This window comes from Aegilops tauschii, chromosome 5, assembly GCF_002575655.3.
Source record: "Aegilops tauschii subsp. strangulata cultivar AL8/78 chromosome 5, Aet v6.0, whole genome shotgun sequence".
In the NCBI taxonomy this organism is placed as follows: Eukaryota; Viridiplantae; Streptophyta; class Magnoliopsida; order Poales; family Poaceae; genus Aegilops; species Aegilops tauschii.
In genome coordinates this window covers 473,638,191-473,644,220 of record NC_053039.3, presented here as the reverse complement: position 1 = coordinate 473,644,220, position 6,030 = coordinate 473,638,191, and the positions used below count along the sequence as shown (strand labels likewise).

General features: G+C 42.6%; 1 long non-coding RNA gene across 1 annotated transcript; it reads left to right on the top strand.

Annotated features, from left to right (window-relative positions):
* The first annotated feature begins 240 nt into the window (after positions 1 to 240).
* Positions 241 to 1,369, top strand: LOC109737832 (uncharacterized). The gene is made up of 2 exons (XR_002226682.3): positions 241 to 779; positions 851 to 1,369. It is a non-coding gene; the product is annotated as an uncharacterized lncRNA (long non-coding RNA).
* Positions 1,370 to 6,030: the final 4,661 nt, after the last annotated feature.

Sequence of the window (6,030 nt, the reverse complement as noted above, 5' to 3'; positions counted from 1 at the left end):
TTCGGAACAAGAATCCGATAGTTCTCTGTAGCTTGATCCTTAAGCTTGGCATCGCAACCATTCGGTTCCTCCTCCGCTCAAAGCCTCCCTGTCCACTTTGCAGGAGAATCGCTTCGCGTCTGGACGTCAGTTGGATGGGGATCCCTCCCCTCGCTCGGACTACCACACCTGCATGTCACGACCACAGAGGAATATGTCTATCAAACATTAATCTCCTCCGCACTCTGAAAGTCTCTCCGGAATATCATCATCATCATCATCATCCTCGTAGCTGGTCTAACCACCACACAAACCGGTCGCCCGCTTTGCCGCGTACCGGCGCCATCACCCGGATCGCCGACGATCTCCGGCGAAAACGACGGCTCGGGCATCTAATCCGCAGCTGCTTTTGTCGCCTTCGCCTGGCGCGCGGCACTCTTCCGACCCCCGCCCGCCTTTCCCGTCGCTAGATATAGAGCTGCTCCTTGGTGCGCGTACAGGCCGGGCAGGGCAGTTCATGGCCTGCCACGCGCGCGGGAAGAAGATTAAAAACACACGATCTTGGTCTTCTTTCTTGGTTCCGCGTCATGGTTGTCGAGGGGAATGACGCCGGGTCCGAAAGAGAGACGCGCGCATGGCGTGCGTGTGGCGCGTTTCGGACCAGGCTTCATTCCCCATGACTCCATCATGGTTCAGGTTCACGGACTCGGTCGGCATCGGCCGGTGTTCTTGTGAGCTCCGCCTGTGCCTCCCTCCGTGTGGTCTGAAGCACAGCAGACGACCCCCCGCAACTAGCGAAGGTAACAGTGCAAGTAGATATTGTCTTCTAATGGATTGTGAGATCAATACTTCTCTGCCATGGCTGCTGCAGTAGACTTGCTCTGGTCTGGACATTGAGCGAGCCGGCTGACCGGCCGACGCACGGACATGCATGGAGGCTGTGCAAAGTAAAGCTTGCTTGCTCTGCAACTCAACTGAGCATCGATGCAGCTTCAGCGATACATGACAACCACCCACTACCAGCTACATATCCTCTTATCTCCTTGGCTAATTTCAGGCTGATGATGATTGGAATAGGGAAGGATATCTTCAAGATGCGGTGCGCGCATGGCAGATGGGTCGACATAAATCAACTCCAGAGCAACTATGCTTACAGTTACAGCAAAGCAAAGAGAGGAACCACAGTTTGATCAGGTAGTCCAAGACCACCAAAAGCTATCAGCCTGTCTTCAGAATGTAAGCTGGATCCTGCAATGTCAGAGCCTGCATGCTGCAAGTGTCAGATTTAGGTGCAAACATTCAGCATCAAGGCAACTGCAATCACAAGTTTGTAACACCACGTAATGGCTGCGGCACCGTTAAATTAACTCCAGATGCTGCTTTGATTTCATTTCATTTTGTTTCATCACTGATGGCTCTGGGGTGCATCGAATGTCAATTTCAGTTATTCACAGCCAAAAGGGAAACAAGCACTTAAAATACAGACACATGACAACATCAGCACGCGCTGTACTGTTTCCGACAACATAGGGATGAGTTGCTTGCCGCAGTGCAGGTTACCACTTGTTGGAACAAGCTTCTTCATCTCACACTGGTTACCCCTTCTAGTACAACAAAATGTAACATGCAAAACAGATTCAGAGGAATGTGTTAAGCTTGGCATTCCCCTTCTACAATAAATTCTAACACGCAAAACAACAATAATTAAAAATAAGTAAACAAAATATCCGTACATTTTTTAAAAATCATTGTACTTTCACAAAACCGTTCATAATTATAAAAAATATTCACATGTTTTAACATGTGTTCATGTAATGTAATTATTATTTTTGTTTTGAAAAATATTCATGTAATTAAGAAAATATTTCACGCATTTGAAAAATGTTTATGTAAGTAAAAAGTGTCCACGTCTTCTAAGAATGTGTAAGCAAATTCTTAAAAGTGTTCACAAATCTTGTTTAAAATGTTCGTCCCGGTAAGAAAGTGTTCGCACATTTTATAAAATGCTCATTTAGTTTTTAAGAGTGTTCACATGTTTTACCAAAAAAAATGCCCATGTAGTTTTTAAAAAGTGTTATTTTATAAAAATGCCCATGTAATGTGATTTTAAAAAGTGTTCAAAAAAGATGTCCATGTACTTTAAACATGTTTTTTAAAGAAAAAACAAAAGGTTAAAAACAAAAAGGAAGTGGAAAAGGAAAAGAAGGAAAAAAAGTAAAAGAAAAACACACTAAAAGGAAGCATTTCACGCATTTAAAAAAATGTTTATGTAAGTAAAACTGTTCATGTCTTCTAAAAATGTGTAAGCAAATTTTTAAAAGTGTTCATCTTGTTTAAACTGGTCGTCTCAGTAAGAAAGTTTTCGCACATTTTATAAAATGCTCATGTAGTTTTAATAAGTATTCACATGTTTGTACCAAAAAATGCCCATGTAGTTTTTAATAAGTGTTCTTTTATAAAAATGCCCATGTGACGTGATTTTAAAAAATGTTCAAAAAAGATGTCCATGTACTTTAAACATGCTTTTTAAATAAAAAAAAGGAAAAACACAAAAGAAATGGAAAAGGAAAAGAAGGAGAAAAACTAAAAGAAAAGCACACTAAAAGGAAACAAGAAATGGTCCCTCATTTTTTTGGAAAACAAAATAAACGTCGGACCGGAATAACAAATCATATCATCCCGCTACTAGGCCACGACCCATGTTGGGGCGGTGTAGGTGAGCGCCACATTTATCTTGCACCAGGCGAGAAATTATGGGCCAGTTCTTTTTCGGATAGTGAATGTGCTTATGAGTTTGTAGAAGTTGCTAAAAAAATGAGTTTGCATAATTACACGTTGAAAAAACTGAAATTTGCACATAGCTTCTCTTGGAAGCGAGCCCTCTATTCTCGTGGATGTCTGGAAGCTGCTCTACCATAACTTTCCAAACTTAAAAATGAAGGGCTAAACTAAAGAACAAATGATATATACAGTGCCCCTATTCTTAAACGAGACCACAACCAAATTGTCTTCGCAACCATCTCTCTTTCCCCGATGTCCCTATGAGTCAAACAATCTCTTCATTGGTTATCGTGGGAGAAGCTTGCTACACCTATAGTCAAGGGTGGGATGGAGTTTAGTGATTTCCGTTTCTTCAACCTAGCAAAGCTTGGCAAATATGGTTGGCGCATGATGAATCATCCTAAGACGCTATGTGCTAGGGTGTGAAGGGGAGATACTATCCTTTTCTTCACACAACAACTCAAGCTCGAGCGTCCACCACTTGGAAGGCGACTGTGGTCCGGAAGGAGGCCTTCGAAGTGGGTCTGATCCATCTAGTCAGTGAAGATATGACTATATCAATGTGGATAGACAGTCGGAATCCAAAAACTACAACTCTGAAACCAAGGGGACACATGGGGTCGCCCCCGCTCTCTACAGTTTCAGATTCGATCAACAACTACACAGGAAACTCGTACACGGAAGTTGTCATTAGAATTTTCTCCGATCATAGAAGCAATATTCAATATTTGTATGAACTCTTCTGGTAGCGAAGTTACCTTGGCATGGGCTTTGGAGAAATCATGCGTCTACTCTATGAATCAACATGTCACTCTCTTTGTGACTCGTAATGAGCTTAGTACTCTTGAGGAAGAACGACTACATAAACTTCATCTACAAACAAACAGTTGTGGACCGCACTCTGGAACTGGATGTACCTCCGAAGGTTCGGGATGTTCTGGTGGGTTATTCGCGGCATCCTTCCAGATCCAATGTATCTGAAGTACATACACATAAAATAGCTTGGTCTTTGTGACATCTGTCAGGCCATGGACGAGGACGATGCATGCACTCATTAGTTGCACTCACGTGAAAGAAGTTTTGGATTGCTGCTAAGGATCAGCTTGATCTTCATTTACCGAGCTTACATCCAAAAACTTGGGCTAGGGATATCTTGTTGAATTAGATGTTTTCAAAGGATGACAGATGCAAGATTATCACCATTATGCACTCTATTTGTTCTTGCAAATGATGGACTCATATTCATGATGGTTATGATTCGGTGCATGCGATTAAATGGGTTCATGAAATGTTATGCCTGCTAAAACTTTTGGTTGACCAAACGAAGACGCTGACGGGACAATGCTGGAGACCACCCGATCCAGGATGGGTAACAATCAATACTGATGGTTCGGTTAATTTTGAGGCCATGCATGGAAGATCGAGAGGTGTAGCCCGGTCTCATTTGGCGTTTCTCAAGGCTTGGAGCAAGCCTCTTCGGTGAGTCTCAGATTCATTCATTGCTGAACTTTTTGGCTCTTCAAGAGGGGGTGATCTTTTCCCAGCTTCATGGTTACTCACATGTGATGATGGAGGTGAACTGCTTGGAGTTAGTCAACCTATGGAACTCGTGCAACAATTCTCGCTCAATTGCATCGCTTATACTAAGGAAATTGGTCCCTAATAAAGGGAATTTGAGGAGACAATACTTAATCTTATGGATGGTTGTTTTGGCTTTGAGGTGCATATGCTCTCGGGTGAATAGTAAATTAAAAATAAATACTAAATAAATTTTAAAAAGTTCTTGTTAGTGAAACAATTGTGCTTGACAATTTTCATGTGACACGGGATAGCATTGTTTCCTCAGTGAAAAAAACAAAATTAAGTGCAACATTTGGAGGTAACATTTATCGTTTGACTTATTTTTGCACATGTCAAAATGCTAAAGCTTTTCCCCTAAAAATTTGCAGGTAGCATTTGGGTCTGACAATGAACACATCTGTTTTTTCTCACATTTTTTTGTCATTTGCAAAAAAACATTTTTGATGAGTAGGAGCATATGCTCCCAAGAGCCGAATTAGATTTCCGTTAGTTTTGCTTCCCTTCCGGTTAATCATGTCGAACGGTTACTGAATATGTTGGCCCTTCAGTGTGCACAATGTGCTTGTATGCTGGACGGGACGGCAGTTGGATTGATCAAAGCTCTGAGTTTCTCATCAGTTGCCTGATGGCATATTGTAACCAAAATTTAGTTCAATAATAAAGCTCGCAATTCGATGAAAAAAATCACATCCCTATGGGCCATACCTCAGAGCCCTAAAAAAAGGGTCGACTACAAAGTCAATTTTCTCACTCATTCGATTAAAATCCAACGGCTGGCATCTTCTCTTTTTTTAGAAAGGCTGGCATCTTCTTCCTTTTTTTTTTTTTTTGAGGGCTAAAGCAGCTCTATTAAATCTCAACAGATAAAGGGATACAAACTATGTCAGGTCTTTCCGTTAGCCAAAGATGGCATCCCGGGGCTAAGGAAGTTGCAGCTTTAGCAAGTAAATGGGCTTCCTTATTACACACGAGTTTCATGAATTAAGTCTGAAGAAATGAACATCAAAAGCTTGGACTTGATCTCCTCCACCACCACCATACTAGTGCCCAGGTAGTGCTCCTTAATGTGTTTGACAATAGCCAGGCAATCCGTTAATATCAGCACCTTCTGAACATTAAGATCAAGAGCTAAAGAGAGCCCCTCGCTGCTTGCCATTGCCTCAAGAATCTCCGGGTTTGTCATATCATCAACTGTCCTCGCCGACGCCCCAAGGAACAGGCCAGTGCTGTCTCGGCATACCGCTGCCATGGCACCACATGCATTGACCATTACGCGAGATCGATGCGTCAACATGAACCTTAACCCATGCATTGACCCACGGACATGAACCTTATCAGGTAGGTAATTCTTTATAAAGCTCCAAGTGGACAGAGGCGACTGGAATTGTTGTTCTTGTATCGCTTTTCTCCTTACCCACCAAATAGATCAAAGTGCAACAATAGCCTTAATAAACTGCTGAACTGAAACAGAATCTTGCAGTTCGACAAGCCACAGCCGAGCATCATCAGTAGTTATAGCAACCATATATGTTCAACAAGCTCTTCATCAAGTAATGCCTACACACATTTTGCCACCGGGCAATCAATGAGCGCGTGCTTCCAACACCCCGCCCATTGGCGGTATACAGGGTGGGCTGCGGCCCAGCCTGGGATTTTAGACCGGCCTAACCATAGGAAATTGCAGATGGG